At 40.4% G+C, this 21,331-nt stretch overlaps 1 protein-coding gene across 3 annotated transcripts in view; it reads right to left on the reverse strand.

The window, feature by feature from the left end:
- The window catches only part of fgf11a (fibroblast growth factor 11a), a 97,909-nt gene that overhangs the window by 75,354 nt on the left and 1,224 nt on the right, over positions 1–21,331 (reverse strand). The gene's annotated exons all lie outside the window — the stretch shown is intronic.

Consider the following 21,331-nt stretch of genomic DNA (forward strand, 5'->3'; position numbering starts at 1 on the left):
TTAGAACACTGGAGTGATAGTTGCTGGAAATGGGCCTCTATACACCTATGTAGATATTACACCAAAAACCAGACATTTGCAGCTAGAATAGTCATTTACCACATTAGCAATGTATAGAGTGTATTTCTTTAAAGTTAAGACTAGTTTAAAGTTATCTTCATTGAAAAGTACAGTGCTTTTCCTTCAAAAATAAGGACATTTCAATGTGACCCCAAACTTTTGAACGGTAGTGTATATATATATATATATATATATATATATATATATATATATATATATATATATATATATATATATATATATATATATATATATCCATGGTCATATATACAGTCGTGGTCAAAAGTTTACATACACTCACTTGTAAAGAACATAATGTCATGGCTCTCTTGAGTTTCCAATACTCTCTACAACTCATATTTTTTTGTGATAGAGTGATTGGAGCACATACTTGTTGTCCCTTGGCAAGTTTCACTGCGATAAGGCACTTTTGGTAGCCATCCACAAGCTTCTGGCAAGACTTTGGGAAGGCCATTCTAAAACCTTAATTCTAGCCTGACTTAGCACTTTTGACGTGTGTTTGGGGTCATTGTCCTTTTGGAACACACAACTGCACCCAAGACCCAACCTCCGGGCTGATGATTTTAGGTTGTCCTGAAGAATTCGGAGGTAATCTTCCTTTTTCATTGTCCCATTTACTCTCTGTAAAGCACCAGTTCCATTGGCAGCAAAACAGGCCCAGAGCATAATACTACCACCACTATGCTTGACGGTAGGAATTGGTGTTCCTGGGATTAAAGGCCTCACCTTTTCTCCTGCAAGCATATTGCTGGGTATTGCGGCCAAACAGCTACATTTTTGTTTCATCTGACCACATAACTTTCCTCCAGAAGGTCTTATCTTTGTCCATGTGATGTCAGATGAAACAAAAATTGAGCTGTTTGGCCACAATACTCAGCAATTCCCAAAGTCCTGACTTAAACGTGTGGACAATGCTGAAGAAACAAGTCCATGTCCGAAAACCAACACATTTAGCTGAACTGCACCAATTTTGTCAAGAGGAGTGGTCAAAAATGTAACCAGAAGCTTGTGGATGGCTACCAAAAGCGCCTTATTGCAGTGAAACTTGCAAAGGGACATGTAACCAAATATTAACATTGCTGTCTGTATACTTTTGACCCAGCAGATTTGGTCACATTTTCAGTAGACCCATAATAAATTGATAAAAGAACCAAACTTCATGAATGTTTTTTGTGACCAACAAGTATGTGCTCCAATCTCTCTATGACAAAAAAATTAGAGTTGTAGAAATTATTGGAAACTCAAGACAGCTATGACATTATATTCTTTACATGTGTATGGAAACTTTTGACCACGACTGCATATATATACAGTATATATATATATATATATATATATATATATATATATATATATATATATATATATATATATATATATATATATATATATATATATATATACACATATAAATAAATACATCAATAAACAAATAAGCATATGATTGGAGTGTTGAGTTTCAGGTTTAAAGGAGCCATATGTAATAGTTTCATGTCAAGTCATCATTAAATGGCCCTTATGTCAAAAGGCATTAATAAATCATGTTCTTTTCAAATACCTTTATAACTGATAACGGTAGGTACATCTGGCACCTTTAAATAATTAGATTTACAGCCCCGAAAAATTATTGTTTTCATTTCGATGCCCCGCCCTCCACCGTTTGATCAATTAAAAAGTCTGTGAGTGTGTCACATCCAGGTTTCCAGTTACGCACCGCCCTCTTCGTCGAGCTACTGCCACTGGTAAAGTTACTAAACATGTCAGACCTTTATAAATCTAAAAAGCGTTGTTACGATTCTCAACTTATTCATGACAAAGCCAGGAACAAAACAAGGATTTGTATTGAGGATGCCTTTGAAAGATGGAGACGATTGAAGGCGGAGAAGATTTGCTAATTTCCTCTTTGATGGGTAAGTAAGGCATTTGCGTTTTCTTATTACTTGGAATAAATGGAAATTGACTTTTTGTATGTAAACTATATTGTCCAATACAGTCTATGATCTTGTCTAACAAAGCTTGTATGTTCCTACAACGAATGCTTAGGAGTGAAGCAACATCACACTAGTGTAGCTTAGCATGCTAGCCCGGTCAATGACACATCTACATATAGGCTAACGAGGGAAATATATGCCCATTAGCCTGTATGTCGATATGTCATCTAACTGACAGGGAAAAATATATTTTCGACAAATAAAACTTATGTGGATATGGATAGTGTTAGTGCCTATTTCGTTCTCAATATACTGACAAGCTGATGAAAGGCATTCCAACATTTAGCACAGCTAATTGCGGTTTCTGGTACATATGGGGTGGTATTTTCTGGGCACAATATAATGCATTACATGTAATGATTTTCTACTTTGTGTATTGACATGGTAGTAGGCTATATGATTTATGTGTAACGTGATTTTAGTGTAACGTGGGTTGGCTGATAGAATTGCACTCTGCACTGAAAAATGGTGATGTGCGTACATGGAATAGAATGCAGTGCGTCAGGTTGGATGCAACATGGAGTTATGCTGAACGAAATGTGGAGATAATTTTACTGTTGGCCTTGGCTTGCCATCAAAGGAGGTCTATGCGATATATATTATGTAACTAGACATTTTAGCAGGGTAATGCCAACAATCTGTCCCGACTCCCGACGAAATTATTGCTGCGTAACTTTACAAATACATCGACATCAGTAAAATGTGGCATAATTACTTACTAAACCATCTTGCAAGAAGAATAAACAAGAGAAACCTACAGCATAGGACTCGTCGATTGCCATTTGAGGTTCCTTGGAGTAGGAGTTGGTTTCGGTTGTGTATCTGGCAACCTCAGTCACGGAGCGTTGGAGGGGACTACAGCATTTTGACCGTGATTGCAGTACCATTTATGGCCACATTCGTACATCTGGCACCTTTAATGGCCTACTGAAATGATTTTTTTTTATTCAAACGGGGATAGCAGATCCATTCTATGTGTCATACTTGATCATTTCGCGATATTGCCATATTTTTGCTGAAAGGATTTAGTAGAGAACATCGACGATAAAGTTTGCAACTTTTGGTCGCTGATAAAAAAAGCCTTGCCTGTACCGGAAGTAGCGTGACGTCGCAGGTTGAAGGGCTCCTCACATTTCCCCATTGTTTACACCAGCAGCGAGAGCGATTTGGACAGAGAAAGCGACGATTACCCCATTAATTTGAGCGAGGGTGAAAGATTTGTGGATGAGGAACGTGAGAGTGAAGGACTAGAGTGCAGTGCAGGACGTATCTTTTTTCGCTCTGACCGTAACTTAGGTAAAAGCGCTCAGTGGATTCCACACTTTCTCCTTTTTTTATTGTGGATCACGGATTTGTATTTTAAACCACCTCGGATACTATATCCTCTTGAAAATGAGAGTCCATGAACGCGAAATGGACATTCACAGTGACTTTTATCTCCACGACAATACATCGGTGAAGCACTTTAGCTACGGAGCTAACGTGATAGCATCGTGCTTAAATGCAGATAGAAACAAAAGAAATAAGCACCTGACTGGAAGGATAGGCAGAAAATCAACAATACCACTATCAGGAGACACCGAACCAAACACTGGACCTGTAACCACACGGTTAATGCTGTGCCGCCTGTCGAAGCCTAGCAGTGCTGTTGCTAATGACGCCATTGAAGCTAACTTAGCTACGGGACCTCGTCAGAGCTTTGATAAAAACATTAGCGCTACGCCAGCCCTCATCTGCTCATCAACACCCGTGCTCACCTGCGTTCCAGCGATCGACGGCGCGACGAAGGACTTTACCCGATCATCGATGCGGTAGGCGGCTAGCGTCAGGTAGCGCGTCTGCTATCCAAGTCAAAGTCCTCCTGGTTGTGTTGCTGCAGCCAGCCGCTAATACACCAATCCCACCTACAGCTTTCTTCTTTGCAGTCTCCATTGTTCATTAAACAAATTTCAAAAGATTCACCAACACAGATGTCCAGAATACTGTGGAATTTTGAGATGAAAACAGAGCTGTTTGTATTGGGATACAATGTGTCCGAATACTTCCGTTTCAACCATTGACGTCACGCGCATATGTCATCATACATAGACGTTTTCAACCGGAAGTTTCGCGGGAAATTTAAAATTGCACTTTATAAGTTAACCCGGCCGTATTGGCATGTGTTGCAATGTTAAGATTTCATCATTGATATATAAACTTTTAGACTGCGTGGTCAGTAGTAGTGGGTTTCAGTAGGCCTTTAAACAAAGAGTTTGACAGAAATACGGGTTTCCATTTAGGAATTACAGCCACAGGCAATTATGTAGCAGTAGTGATTGCTCTAAGACTGCAAAGGAAGCTCAGTTTCTCCTAAATTGTCAAAAAAAATAAAATAATAGGTGGTCGAATATGTACTGTGGTATTTACATTTCATTGACTAAATATGCGCTAGAATGGGTTTATTTGTTGTTCAAAATCAGCTTATTTTTCATTGTGGTAGCGTCACAGTGCAATAAACAATGTTGAAGCTGAGTATCCATTGACTTCAATGGGGGAGCATTGAGTGGGTTTTTCCTGTAGCTTTAATTCCTAAATGGTAAATGACATAATTTTTGTCAAAGTTCTCAAATTAAAGTTGAAAGTTTACACTTGCATCACGTGTTCATTTATTTAAAGATTATTTATTTCTAATCCATTGTGAATGGTGTATAATGTAAAGGCCAAAGCATAAACAACAGTCACTGTCAAAATAATAGTGGACCTGCTTAGATTAACTAGGTTTACAATACAACAAGACTGACCATTTTAAAATGGTGGTTATAATTTGAAATATCTGTGAAATGTTTGGATATACTTACTCATTGCTCTAAATCTCTTGACTGGTAGTGCAGATGGTGTGAGATCGATTTCTGGCCAGGGCCTAATCACCAAGACATTGCATTGGAGATATCAAGTGCCAGGTCCAAGTCGAATGCCTCAAGAAGGGCATATGGTGTAAAAAAAACTAATCCAAATCAAATCATGCATGACTCGCTTTGGTAACCCCTTGACTGGGAAAAGCCAAATACAAAAAGCTAAAGTAAATGAATGAATACAAGTGAAAAAAATAAAAATATTCATGCATTCTTTCTACATTTTTTTCCTCACATGCTGCTTCTGGTCTGTAGGACAGGGCGTGGTAGAGTATGATGTGAATTTGCGATGAAAAATGAGCTGAGCAATATTACATTACATTGCTGTTTTTCATTGTAAGGATTTATTGCCCCGCCCCACTCCTCCCACCACCTTCCGCTTTGACATGTCCTTAAGCAGATCATATGAAACTCAGTAAACTTGAATATATATGTTAATATTTCCATTTATTCATGGGACGTGAATCAAAGGATAGTGTATTCGATGTGAGGGTTTTTTTCCCCAGTTTCTGTCAGCCGCCCTTTGACCTTTGCTGAATGTCAGCATGCGAGCGCTGGGGGCCGGCCTGTCACGTCCCACTTCAAAATGCCCAATAAAGCTGAAATGGTTTAAAAAATAATGGTGATACATATCTGGGAACGGCTGTCCTTCATGGCCCAATGTTCCCGGCGGGCTTTGTAGCATCTCCCTCTCTCTTTTGCCCTTTTAGTAGCCGTCTCCATTCTGCCGTCCACCGTGAAAATCTGCGCCTTATAGTTTAATGAAAGAAAAATAATTTTAATAAACAATGTTTTTAATTGACTCACAGCCAACCCTTGGGGGCTTAAATCTTAAACATGAGTGGGATTTTAGAAAAATCACCTACCCACTGTGTCTTTAGGGAGATCCTGGCAACTGGTTTGCAGTACCATGCAGCAACTTATCTCACATTTGACACAAAAGTTATCAGGTTGAAAGGGCAACCTGAAATGAAAACACCTGAAGACATGACCTCAGCTAAAATCGTACAGCAATTAATAAGCGATGCAAATCTACCAACCTCAGCTGGCAAGTCTGGGAAATCTACTGTTCTTTCTCTGACAATAATACATTTGACAATTAATCAATATTCAATATGATTCAGATATTAATTAATTATTAATTGGTGAAATTATCACATTTTTAAAATATGTCGAGAGTGCTTTGACTTAAGAACCTTTACTAATGTAGAGCTTAATGAATAAGTTCCCCGTTCCTCACAGTCTATTGCGTGATGGATAATTTAATGGCTGAAGCCCCAGTTTTGTAAGAAGTTCTGGAGCCTTTGCTCTCATCTGCACGCAAAATAACTTCTTTGTGACATTATGGTGGACATTTTCAGAGCACGAGTACACAAGTTTGTGTGTGTGTGTGCTGGAATTTGGATGGCAGAGTCTGTGAAGTGAAGGACGTGTCTGCTGGCTGATCACCGAGCAATACTTAGTTTTCGCTGCAAAATATATTGTTCAATGCAGTGATGTGCGGTCAGGTGGGCAGGTGAGGAAGAGCCTTACTTTTATGTTGGAAAAAACCCAACACTAATTCATAAAATACATTTTGTTCTGTTATTTGCACATTTTCTAATCATATACTGGGAAAAAACCTGAATTTAGACTTCCACTATTGATGTCCCAGTCTACTTAGGGCCCAATTTTCTAAGATCCAATTACCACACAGTAAACAGTATGTGCAATCTATTAAAATAGCGTGTACTCTTCAGTGGGCGTGTTGCGTGCGATTTACTAACGCTGCGCGTGCAATTGTAAAGTGGTCTAGACCGCCTAACTTTAATGAGGATTTTGCGTGTACGATATGGGGAATCAACATGAAGAAATTCAATTACTGCACATTCATGTTATCATGCTCCTACCTGCGACATTTTGCTATGTTTTCAAACAAGCAAGAGACATACACTACTTGTTATTGGCATTTTAGAAGCAGTCCTACATTGCATCTACAATGACACCATTTATTTATTTATTCTTACAGCTGAAGGTGCGCTCATTGGTGAGCGGCTGGACATTACTCCGTTCAAGACAGAAAAAAATGCTTACTTAAAGAAGTTCTTTAAGAAATATTCTAAAATGGATTGATGGATGGATATTCTATGTGAAACTTGCTCCAAACGAGCCGTTTGGAATTTGAGATTTTGGTGACATATTTTGCTTTAAATACGTCAGTGGATATCTCCATCTATGGTAGAGGTTTATCCAAAGAGCTTTGCGCGAGTCCGCCATTTTAATTCAATTGCAGTCCGACGTTATAGTCAATAAGCTCCTTTTTCTCTGTCCTCTTGTTGTGGGGCAGACTGGCTCGTACGTGCACATGCATCCTCCGCTGTTGCCTTTTCTAATATACAGTAGCGTATAGTTCTCCCTTATATCTGTCAGTAGACTCCATATAGAAGCACTAACAACTACCACATGACTGCCGGGGAGAAGATGCAGTCGAAGTGAGCTTAGCCTGGAGGAGGACTTTGGCACATAATTAAGACCACCCACAAAACGGCTCATGAGTCAGAACGCGGCTTGAAGATGGTCTGTAAAAGAAAATCTATGCAAACGTTTACCAAAGCACCACCATTACATGTTATGTAGATCACAAGGAAGTGTTTTAAATGTAGAAAACAATGATGATCTGAAATTTATGTTTACATGCTTTCAAATAAAAGAAAGCACACAAAAGGATGCAACAGTTATAATTTCAACACTGGCGGCCAAACTATATTAGAAGCTTTTAAGTTAATTGTTAACTTACCAATGAAGATGTTTAAGACTTGGCATCGATGGCCACATCCACGAAAGCCAACTGGCTAGCATAAGCAATAGCAGCAGGGTGTTTATCAAATGGCTTGTGGACAACAAATTGTCATCAAATTTGCAAAAAAAAGACAAATCATCCTCGAGTAAGAGCTGTTCGGCTCGGCCTTTTAGAATTAGTTTCGTACCTTTTTGGTAAATGTGTGTTTGAGGTGGCCACTTCGAGGCCTGAGTGTGTAGGAAGACAAAGAGCAGGGGCCTCATGTATTAAGCTTGCGTAGAGTGCACAAAAACCTGCAGTACGGCCTTTTTTCATGGCAAAGTTGAGATGTATCAAGAGTAAACTTGACGTGGAAACTTCGGTTCCCTCACGCCACCGTGATGCTTCACGTACACACATTTCCACAGGCCGTGGATACTTTGGCGACACAGAGGTGGTCGTTCGAGCTTTGCCAACATTTGATTTCAACAATGTAAAAAAGATCAAGGCAAAGACACAAATTTCACTTTTTTGCCAATGCACTTATTGTTTCATATTAATATTTGTGAGGATGTTAATTTATGACATACTTTATGTAGGTGTTCATTTTGCCAGCTGTTGCTATCACAATGTGTTCCTGTGACTCCTTGGCCACGTCAAGCGGACAGCAGCCGCCGGTTGCGGCGTATTGGCACCTGAGACTCTGTGTTACATAGGGCTGAGACAGCAAGTCCTCTTTGTGGTTGTAATTAGGGATGTATACAGTTAGGATGTTATTGATTCGATACCGGTAATCATCAGTACTCTTATCGGTACTATATTTAATTGGTGTAAATAAAGATGTGAAACATTTCATTTTTAATTACCATTTTTATTTGATTTATTATTTGTATTATTATCGCTTCTTTATTTGTGATTATTCCAAGCTGATTATCAGATCCGAGGGATGGCCGATATTGCAAAAAAATAAGAAAAATGGTCACATCTTGATTAATATCACAATTGTTTTACATTGTTTTTAACTTTCCAGTTTTAAAGCATTTATACTAATAAAAAATAAACAGCCCTAAAACTTATGTTTTAGGGCTGTGAATCTTTGAGTACCACACAATTTGATTCAAATCCTGGGGTAATGATTTGAATTAGAATCGATTATCGATTTTACATATCATTGCAGCGACTATCTTTTCAAAAGGGGTGCAGCACTACTTTATCCCCAGTCCTCTCGTCTGTTTTGGCGGTGCACATACATCATCTTCTTCACCTTCTTCCCGATGTCCAAAATGTTTTTTTTATTTCAGCCTGCGTGTGGTTATCGGAGCACACAGCATTTGACAGGCTCTCAATCTCAACCCTTTTTCGTTCGCTCGAAACACGAGAAAGAAGCACCTCCTACCGACTCATACTTATTTCTGATTGCCCATAGTGTTCAGATCTAGGGAACATGGCTAATTTCAATATGATTTGCATATTTGTAAGGGGGTGTGGCTTGTGTGTGTTCCGGGTAAGCCAACCAAGCAGACATCTGCAATCAATTCCACCTTGATTGTGATGTAACAAAGAAATGTGCTTGGATTAGTGCATGCACACACTTTAATACATGTAAATATTTTCTTGCGTACGCTGTTCTCTGGATTTCAACATACACCACTTTTTAGTAGGAAATCCATGCAACTCTTAATACATGAGGCCCCTGGCCTGGCAGCTAGCCTGACTACATGGAGATGAGTATTTGTGAAGTGCATGGTCCCCATAATTATGATTTCTCCAGACAAACTGTCCTTCGACTCACAATGACAGCATTTCAGTCACGTTATGTCAATTTCTGTGACTTTCTGGGTTTAATAGTAGATTGCATTATTTGGCCAATTCCATGATTTCGTCTGCGATTCTGTTAACGCGGGAATCATAGAGCCCTAGATAACGTTTATTTTGCTGCCCTCAGCTGCGCATTTAGCACAAAGTTTGTTCATTCTGTTCATATCTATGATTTTGTTTACTTCTGTTGTACCATATAACCACAAGTGGAGCGAGAAAAGGTTGATTCTGACTGACTGTTGTCATGGACATTTTCTCCTTGTTTCATCAAGTTAATATATGCTCACTGCTGTTAGAGAAAAATCATACTGAGAGTAGTTGTAGTGCCCTGAGTCAATATGAATTGGAAGCATTCTTAAGTTAGCTTTACACAGAAGAAGAAGCTAGTGGCTTGAAAACAACTTCATTTAAACTGACAAAATGCAAGTAAGAGATTTTAATGCGATGCTCAACGAATGAATGAAATTGACCACCGAGATGGAGAATTATATGTACAAGCTGAAAAACGTCTTCAAACTAGACTTTTAGACAAAACAAAAGTAAATCTAACTTGAACAAAAACACCAGTTCATTTTTGCAGTAAAATGTTATGAAGCAATGAAGAAGCAATGTGAAAATGCTTCAAACACAGAAACTATTCAAATTTAGAAACACACAAACAATGTTGTAAATATGTTTCAAATAAAAATAATCCGGTCAAATAAATACTGCAGAATCAAATAAAAAATGCTGCAAATGCCAAAAAACACACACAGACAAAACAAGTTTGCAGGGATACACAATAAAACATTTACAGATAACTTCCTGCTTCTCAAGACCGGCACTAATAACTTGTTTGTATCCAATATATATGTTTTAAATATATATTTAACTGTAGTTTGTTCACACCTTTCTTTGTGGTTGGCTTTGGGGTAGGTATTTTTATTTTTATTTTTTTATTTTTTTTTAAAGCACTGCAGTTGCTTAAAATCAGGGACAGCGATGGTATTTTTGAACCGGCGGACCAAACTGTCACCAAATGATTTCAACTCAATTAGTTATTTTTCCTCTCCAAGCCTTAATAAAAGCATGTTTTATTTAAATATTTTATAATAACGGCAGTGTAACATATGTACTGTACATAAATAAAATAGTTTGTATACTGAACATAACATTTACATTTTAATGACAGACAAAGAAGTCACAAAATGACAATGCAGAAGAAAGTAGTAATGATAATAATATAAAAGTAATAAATAATAGTAATAATACAGAAGTCTAGATAATGTGTGTTTTTCCCACAAGTAAAAATATACTGTTTCATGGCAAAATCTAACATTCTGGGGCAATTATTTTACATTTTCAGTACATATAAGTAAGTCTTGCCTTGTTTGAGTGTGTTGCTCCTGGACTTTTCACTTTTGCATATACTTTACATTCCTAATCCCAACCAAAAGAATAGATATTGGTCTAAAATCAACCCTGACACACTTTTGCAGCTTAAACATGCCGGCAGGCATCGGTACAGTATAGATCTTAGCTATGCATTTGCCCCGCCCACTTTCATTATCTTGCTGTCTCCCTCAAAGTGCTTTGCCACATTTCCAGCTGAAAACAATGCAGCACTATTTTGAATCTGCACAGGAAGTGCAGGGACAATATGAGACTGTGTCTCTATAGTGTGACACCACGCAGCATCTCTGTATGGGCCTGCGGACCTACATTATTTAGCGCGATGAATGTATTCACTTGGCTTTAAGTGCAAAGATGTAAGCGTACATATTAAAGTGTTGCACATGTTCCACAAGGCAGGGGAAAACAAGACAGGATAGTCATTAGAAAAAGTAAAAAAAGGATGAAACCACACATTGTCCTAACTTGGAGAGAATGTCTGCGCCCAAGGGCGTCATTGTAAGAAGGAGGCGGGAGGAGCTTAGCCCTCAGGGGATTCACTTGATGTGAGCGTACAAAGCGCGCAAGCGAAAAATTTTGCACTTGCAAGATCTTTTCGCTCACAAGAGGTGGTGGAGTGATTGTTATTAGTGTATCATATATTTCTGATGACAATTATACATACTGTAAATGAGCTTCGCTCTCTTTTTTCAGCAACTAAAATCAGTCACTATCATGCTAACCATTTGACTTAGTTTGCTAGCTTGCTTTTTATTTATCAAAATGGGAGCACCTGTTCCAATAATTACATGAGACTGTTACCTGTTCAGCTCTCACTGGATCGGTTCGCAGCAGAGTGTGAAGCGACTGGGATGGGAATCAGCACCTCCAAGTCCGAGTCCATGGTTCTCGCCCGGAAAAGGGTGGAGTGCCATCTCCGGGTTGGGGAGGAGACCCTGCCCCAAGTGGAGTAGTTCAAGTACCTCGGAGTCTTGTTCACGAGTGAGGGAAGAGTGAATCGTGAGGTCGACAGGCGGATCGGTGCGGCGTCTTCAGTAATGTGGACGCTGTATCGATCCGTTGTGGTGAAGAAGGAGCTGAGCCGGTAGGCAAAGCTCTCAATGTACCGGTCGATCTACATTCCCATCCTCACCTATGGTCATGAGCTTTGGGTTATGACCGAAAGGACAGGATTACAGGTACAAGCGGCCGAAATTAGTTTCCTCCACCAGGTGGCGGGTCTCTCCCTTAGAGATAGGGTGATAAGCTCTGTCATCCGGGAGGAGTTCAAACTAAAGCCGCTGCTCCTCCACATCGAGAGGAGCCAGATGAGGTGGTTCAGGCATCTGGTCCGGGCACGTCCGACCGATAGGAGACCACGGGGAAGACCCAGGACATGTTGGGAAGACATGTCCTGGGAAGACATGCGTTCCCGGCTGGCCTGGGAACGCCTCGTGATCCCCCGGGACGAGCTGGACGAAATGGCTGGGGAGAGGGAAGTCTGGGCTTCCCTGCTTAGGCTGCTGCCCCCGTGACCCGAACTCGGATAAGCGGAAGAAGATGGATGAATGGATGGATGTTACCTGTTAGCTATTAGCTCTTAACTGGAGCTAATTGGTACTTCCAGGTGTTGCAAAAACGTCCTTTCTTGAAAGACTTCTGTAAGTCCATCTTGTAGACGGGTTCTCCTAATGCTGCTGCTCTCTGTCTGGCTCTGGCTGTGTGCAGCATGCACACTGTTATAGGGCCGTAACTAGGATTTGACAAATACAGAGGTCAAAAATTGGTGGTCCAAGCGGAGCTTTGAAAGGCTGAAATCATGGGTATTCCAGCTCCATATAAATATTACAATGAGAAACACAATGAATGTCCAGAATAACAAAAGCTGTCACGGCTGTTTACACCAGGCCGTGCCCTTTTGTTGGTGTTCTGCAGTGTTTTTGAGTTCGTTCCTATCCTGCTCTTTTATTTTGGTGACTCTTCCTTTTGTGTTGGTGTTATTTTGTGACCGCTTCACACATCTTTGTCATAGAGCATTTCCCCTCACCTGTTTTCTGTTTGCAATCAGTTCTATTTAAGTTGAATGTGAGCCACCATTCATTGTTGGAACATTTTTTGTTGATGCTACTATCCTTGATCCTCTGATGACCATAGACAAACCTTTTGGACACTTAATGCAAGTAACTCGAACTATGTGGACGCCGTCAGCTCCACATTCCCTGTAAGTGTTTTGCATTTTGTTTTGTTTCGTCATAGCCTGTTTAGTCAGAGCACTTCCCCGTTGCTCTCGCTTTTTGTTAGTTTTATTAATAAATTCCCCTTTGTTACCACACGCTCCAACCTCGCTAATCTGCATCCCTAAAGTCACGACAACTTCCGGCGTCTCTCATGACGCACCGCTCATCTACATATTACAAAAGCTTTCACTGAGGTAGAACTATCACGTGTTATATTTAACATATTTGACAATCGGCACGATTGTAAAAGTCCACTTTTTTTATTAACATGTTAAAGGTTAGCGTATTAAAATTTTTAAACTTCATTAAAACAAACATTCATTAAAAACCTTACTACAATTTCAACTATGACAAGGATTTGAACCCAACACCTTCTGCTTTGCAACTCAAGTACTAATGACGCACGCCCCGAGAACCACCGGAAGTCCAAGGGAGAAATCGAGTCCCATATTCTTATTAATGACAGAGCATAATGTGGCCAGTAATACGTTTAGGGTAAAAGTTTATATGAAGTGCCTTGTCATTTAATAATTTACATTTGACATGTGCTTCTTCACGCAACACCCCCCGTCCTCACAAATTGCAAAACCCTACGCACAGCATGTGTTCTGCGTTTAGGGCAGAGCGGGCCTAATCTCTGTGAGGAGAATCTGGCTGACTGACAGCTTTTCACATCAATTTCAGTCAGGTGAAACCAACATTAGTCACGTCTGTATAATTTTATGTTAACGTTATGTTGACAGCACATTTCGGATGGGATGATGTTTAAAGCAAAAGTGGACTCCATTGCATTAAGTTGTTGTCTGGGAGTTGTAGCCAGCTGTGCTTGACCAAAGTTCATATATGAGCTACCCACTGTATGGTGATGTACACAAAATACATTTGCAGTCAGTTATATAATCGTCTTTTTATCACTTGAAAAAAATTCAGAAGACATGACCTGCAGCCATACTTGCCAACCCTCCCAATTTTCTCGGGAGACTCCCGAATTTCAGTGCCCCTCCCGAAAATCTCCCGGGGCAACCATTCTCCCGAATTTCTCCCGATTTCCACCCGGACAACAATATTTTGGCCGTGCCTTAAAGGCACTGCCTTTAGCGTCCTCTCTCACCTGAAAAGGAGACTATTATATATGTCTCCGTTATCCAGAGGTTTACCTATAACACATAAAGTAGGCAGGCACGGAGCTATTTCTCAGCGTGTGTTTATTCCAGCCGGCACGTTAATACATTGACACACAACATCCGGATTCCCATCATAGAGTGTCCGCCCTGAGATCGGTAGGTTGGAGTTCAAATCCCAGCCGAGTCATACCAAAGACTATAAAAATGGGACCCGTTTCCCTCCCTGCTTGGCACTCAGCATCAAGGGTTGGAGTTGGGGGTTAAATCACCAAAATGATTCCCGGGCGCGGCACCGCTGCTGCCCACTGCTCCCCAAGGGGATGGGTCAAATGCAGAGGACAAATTTCACCACATCTAGTGTGTGTGTGACATTCATTGGTACTTTAATCTTTAAAAAATGCATTGCTTCAAAACTACGGCAAGTAGTAATGTCCAAAAACATAACAGAGATGAAGCAGAAGAACGAAGAAGAGACATGGCAACGGCGAGTAAGAAGAAGTAATCTTGCAAGTTCCAAAATGATTGGAAAAAATAATTTCAGTTCATCCAGGACAGCTCGAAGGGGAAGGGGTATGCTGCATACAAATTTTGTACGTTTGTAGATCAGACTTCTCCATTGAACACGGTGGCCGAACGGATATACTCATTCATGAACGGATTATTTACAGTATATATATATATACATATAAGAAATACTTGAAAATATATACACCCCCCTTTTAGTGAAGTTATTTACAAAATGTATACATGGTAGGCTATAGGCTACTAGGAGCTAGTAGCTAAGCACACAAGCTATCCATCCATCCATCCATTTTCTACCGCTTGTGCCTTACGGGGTCGCGGGGGGCCCTGGAGCCTATCCTAGCTGACATACGGAATATGTGTCCTTAATTGAACACTATTGTCTAAAATACAACATTTGTCAATATAAACATGTATGAAATAATTATAGTTGCATGTTACTTACAGATACAAAGTACCCACCGCAGAAGCGTATTAAAAAGTATCGAGGAACAAACATGTCCGCCTCATTCAACTTACTTTGTCATGAGCTTAATTTAATGAATTATTGTGACCTCTGGTTGTGGCCAAAAACAAATCAACACTCCACTTCAAAATGATTACATCTCTCGAGTCATAAGGTTGGTGTTTTTCATAATTACCATTGTCCTGTGAGTAATTTCACTTGATTCAAATGTTTCTAATATTCTACACTACAAAATAATGTCCTATGATTCATGCTATCATATCAGATTAATATCGGTATCGGTCAATACTCATGGTTCCAATACTGGTATACTATCCCAAGTAAAAAAAAAGATGTATCGGGACACGTACTGTTTAGTCAATAATCCATTGGTGTATGTCAAAAAAAAAAAAATTTGATTATTGCAGAAATTTGCACTTCATACAATGCTATTACAAAGTTTTGAACAAAAAAATAATGTGTAATCAATTGTATTTTTGTCAAAATATTGGGGTGTTTATAAAATTAGATTATGCAAGCATGTAATTAACTGTGTTTAATCATGAAAAATCAAATGTGGTTAATCTACTTAAAAATAATTGTTAGATAGCCCTAATTATAATGTATACATAACAGGTTTAGGCAAATTAAAAGTATATGATGCATGTGAAAGAATGAGTGATGTTTTGTGCGTCAATACCGATATTTTTAATCAGTCTCAAATGTGTTCTGATCTGATGTACCCGAGCACCTGCTGTCAGTGAATCCTACACCACCCTTGGGTGCTCCAGTCTTGTGCGATCAAAGCAAATTATCACATATGCAAGCGGGAAAGCACGCACACACATCCATTCCCTGCTGGGACAATTTATTCTGGCAAGATGATGAGTGACAAGGCTGTGTGTGAGTTTGTGTGTGTCAGAGAGAGAGAAAGCAAGCGATAAGTAAACACACACACAAGTGGTCAAAAATGATGAGTTAACGAGTGTGACAGTGTCAGCCTGGTCAGGGACAATGTCACGCTCATGACCACGAGGTGTGTGTTGACATATGTGCGTGTGCTGTAGTTCAGTTTTGTTGTGTGTCTTTCAGTGTGCATGTGCGTCATGTGTCACCAAAGTGGCATCACTATGTGACACACGTCTTGCTTAGTTCTGCACGCAAACCATGCGGCAAATTGATTGCATATAAAATGCTAATGCAAGCTTTACTGTCCTGATCTTGAACCGTCAGTGTCATTTAAAGGGACGGTGCACCTGTTCAGTGTGGGTTCAGAGACATACACAGGGGTCTGTGGGGGCTAAACTCATCTAAAGATGAAACGTGTATAGATAGCTCGGATAAGTATACGAATGCTTCAGTAATTAGGATCAAAGTCACCTCGAGGACACCAGCAGTTAAATATGTTCTTTCTAATGCAGTTTTTAGGGAAAGTAGCAGAAATACTCAAATAACGATGATTGATGCATTCCGCCCCAACGAAAAAAACAAAAGAAGAGCTCTGCTGCAAAACAAACGTTGCTCAGTGCCATCAATCAATAGGCTGTGAAGAGGCGGATCCGAAAGCCACACATTGATCATCGCACACACAAAATATGAGCATCTCCAAATGGTTTTCAATGAGGGCACCTATGCTATGGTGGACACAAGGGGGTGGAGCTTGTTGCACAACAGCAAGGAGGCAATGGCGGGAAGGTCCTTATACTTGAATATATTTAATCAAATTGTTTGTTATTCTCATATAGTTTAATGATATCACGCACTTATAATGATACAGTCCATTAGTCTGTGCATATGACCAAATAGTGTGCCCTGAAGCATCATTTCTGGATGCCTCCACAGAGCAGCCGCACTGCTTTTTGAGAGAAATTCAGCTACCCTCTCATTGTCCTGATCCATTAACAATAGAGCCACCATTATGTAACAAGGCAGCACAATAGCTGCAGGATCTATAACATTGGCCCCAAAACAAGATGATTTAGTGGGAAAAATAGAGCGACTGAGGAGGGATATGTCGGGAGGGGAAACAAGGGGAGGGTGGAGGCCAGATGTCCTTGAGAAGATAAGCTAATAGAGAGAGCAAGTCGCTCCCTGGTGTGGTCCTGTCCAGCGGGCCGGTCTATGAGGCAGTAAATGGGCCCAGTTCAATGTGTGCTCTCCAAACGCGGCCACACAATATTGATCAGTCAGTGTGTGTTAGCGACAGGAAACGATGAATCACGGCCTTGGCACACTGTCGGGTACAATGCCCGGCCCAACTCGACTTGACTTGCCTGGTGCTGCTCGGGTATGAACTGGTGCTGGAGGCGGGGTTGCCACAACACCAGAGGACAACACAAGCTATTTCAGTTTTGCTTTGATATCCATTCGACGGCTTAACATCCTCATTAGATCATATCAGACTGACACACACACATACATATTGGAAGGGTGAAATTATCTCCCCCCTGCACCCGTTACCTCAGTTATCATGGCATCTCATCATTTGTTTGTGTGAGCGCATCAGTCTGCTGATTTATTAGTTTGCGTTGTGTGGACGTGTGCGCTCATAAGAATGTTTGGTTGTGTGTACGTGGGTTTATGCAGGGCAAATTGACCTTGGTATAAGCTGAGTGGACCGTGGTGCAGGGGCATCCTTAGTATGGTACAATGCGGTTACTTGGTGAGAAGGTATGTAGGTCAGGCCGAGACACATGAACACCTGTCCTACCCACATCCATCAGGTTGGCAGTGAATGTTTAAGGACACACACTACAGCGTGAAATGGCCTTCGGGCACTGCAAAGGCAGCCCAAACTTTCTTTGCACAAGATAGTGACGCACAAGCAGACAGTTTTGGATGTGTCATCGCCACACTCCGACACACACGCACAAACACGCGCACACACGCACACACACGCACACACTTCAGAGTTAAATGAGGCATACAAACAGTTCCAACATGATGCTGTGCACCTCAAACACCCCAATAATAAACATATTATTAGAAATGTCAGCCAGTCTCTAAGGTCTTGAAAAGAGATCAAGTGTGGACTCAGGCTCGAGCTCAGACACACACACACACACACACACACACACACACACACACACACACACACACACACACACACACACACACACACACACACACACACACACACACACACACACACACACACACACACACAGCCAGAGGTCACAGTGTCGTCCACATGCATGCTCCTTGAGAGAATGATGAAGATGCACATTGCCATAGACAGTACTTAACACAGACCCCATCAGTGAAATGGTGAAGCTAATAATGGCTCTCTAACCCCAGCCTTCATACTTTCAGCCCGCCATTACCATAATAAATCCATAGCGTGTGAAAAGCACGGAGGCCATCCCGACGGAAAAGTTCCCCCTCGACAATAGCCCGGCGTCACCGCTTTGCCAGCGTCGCTTAAAACATATTTTACTGCTGTAATTACGGAAGAGCGCAACCGCCTGCTCTGCTGCATGGCAGATGCTGCGTCCCACGTTGGACGTTGCCTATGTCATTATCGGTATGAACTTTGCACGCGTACGTGACGAATATCGCACTTTCAAGAGCAGCAGATGCACAACACAGTGATTGCTCACCTGCCAGGGCATGCACACTGCTGCGGCTCTCTAAAGCAGTGTTTCTTAACATTGATGGGTTGCCAGCGTCCCCTAGAGAGCCCCCCAAAAAATGTATGTTCCTAAATCCTGTCGCAATACACTCTTCCACCACTTGTGGCAATAACAACAATCTCAAACAAACTGAAGAAGTCTGCCGCTAAAGTCATAGAGAAGTTTCTTAAGTGCAAAAATGATGACTAAAGCGGTGAAGCTGTATTTTCATTTATACTTAATTTTTTTTGACAGTTTAGTTAAGAATCATATCTATTGCACTAAATGGGACAAGCGGTAGAAATGGATGGATGGATGGATGGATGGATAATTGTATGTAAATGTATTTTTTCAACAGTTATTTAAGAGTCCCTTCGTATGTAGTGTATTTGGTTAATACTCATTTTTCTAATCAGCCTGACCTAAGCCGAAGGTTTGTTTGTTAAATAATATTTGTGATTAACACAGGGTTTCATATAATTTGACATGGTTGTAAACTGTAAGTAGGTTAGATATAAATATTGAATATGATTAAAATCAAGAGTAAGATGAGATCATTTAGTGTTAATATTTGAGTGGGCCCCGGGCCCGTATAGTGGAAAAGTTGGGCCTCAAGTTCAAAAAGGTTAAGAACCCCTGCTCTAAAGTTTTCAGGGTTCTACAAAGTGCGATTTGGGAGCTATTTTTGCTTCGTAGCTAATTTTTGATCGGCTCTCTGCATATTTTGTAAATGTAATTACCATAATTTCTGGACTATAGAGCGCACGTATAGATAAGCCGCGCCCACTTCATTTTTGGACAAAATGGTATAATGTACATATATTAGCTGCACACGTCTATTAGACGCCTTAAATATTTACACAGGCGCTTGTGTTCATTCATTTATAAGTTTAACAAAAGACAGCCCATCAGAGAGTCCTGTCATCGTCCTTCTCCTTCTCTTCCTGTGTGTTTTGGTCGTCTTCTTTGGTGTTGGAGTTGAGTGGACTCATCTATTCTCTGCGTTGTTTTTGCTTCCATTTTCATCATGAGGCAAGTCGCCTCTGGGCTTGAGCAAGGTTGCCCAGTCTTTTGGGGCCCGTTACGGGTAGTGGATTTCAGTTCCGTGGGGCGGACATTTTCTGTTTTGTTGACCAGGCCAATCATCTTCGGTTTTGGAGCTTCGTAGTGTGCGTTTCGTCGTGTCTTGATGAGGTTGAGTGCATAACGAGCTCAATGGCTGACAAAATGAGTTTGTGAATGTGTTTGATTCTATGTGAACAGTTTCATTGGTCCACTGTGACCCAATCAGCAGGTTCATTGGTCTGATTGTACGAGACTAAATTTACATGTGAAGCTTGTAAACTTGAAAACATTTATAAATTAGTGTCATGTCTGTGTTGATCATGTTTTTGTTTGGCCATGTTTTGCTTGGTTTTTGGACACTTTTTAGTTCTTGTCTTCACTCCCTTGCTTTGTCACCATAGTAACCATTAGTTTCACCTGGTTCACATCCTCATGTCACGCATCTGTCTCACGTTTTCACATTTTGAGTCATGCACCTGTTTTCACTAATCATGTCACTAGTATTTAAGCCCATTGTTGCCAGGCAGTCGGCCTGACGACATCACTCTTGACTCACCCTCTACGCACCCTCATGCTGATGATCCATGCTGCTCTTTTTTCATGCTTTTTCTCGTTCCAAGTAAGTTTTGTTTATTCAGGCCATAGTTGTGCAAGTTTTATTTTATGTCCATAGTTCTGCCTTTGTGCTAGTGATTTATTTTCATAGCCACGTTTTGTACCTCCGCTGTGAGCGCCTTTTGTTTGTACTTTTTTGAGTTAGAATTAAATATGTATTCACCTTCACGCCATGTGTGGTCCAAATCATTTGCACCACGGGAGAACAAACCACGCCATAATCCAAGCCTTGACAATTAGAAGCAGAATTGTATAAAGGGCAGAGTTCAAAAGATGGGAAAAAAGTAGCAGCTTATAGTTCGGAAATTAAGATATATTATTAGACAATACAGGTATTATTTGCTTTGTTACCTATAACAGAAAAGCTGAGCTGTAGATATTTCCTCCAAATAGCTTAGCATGCTTTAACGTACATGTAATTGCGTTAGCATCTTTAATGTACAAGATGTATCAATGGGGCACCGCACATCCTTCAATTTTTCTCTATGCGGCTCTCAGCGAGAACATGTTAGGACACCCCTGGGTTAATGCAAATATGTCATTTATAGTTCGGTATAAAACGGTTAAGAAGTTTTTGCCTAATCCTGCTTGTGATCCTTACTTCTTGATGGATTTGATATGGAAGTCACTCTCAAGAAGACAATGAAGAATAATACAGTTTATTCAATATTTAATCAGCACAATCAAACTTAACAAGAAATAATGATGAATATTATACCATTTATTGAACTATAGTAATATGATATATTGGCACATTTAACAACATCTGATCACTTGAAACCGTAATAAAAATGAATAACAA

Source organism: Entelurus aequoreus, linkage group LG12 (genome assembly GCF_033978785.1).
Source record: "Entelurus aequoreus isolate RoL-2023_Sb linkage group LG12, RoL_Eaeq_v1.1, whole genome shotgun sequence".
Classification (NCBI taxonomy): domain Eukaryota; kingdom Metazoa; phylum Chordata; class Actinopteri; order Syngnathiformes; family Syngnathidae; genus Entelurus; species Entelurus aequoreus.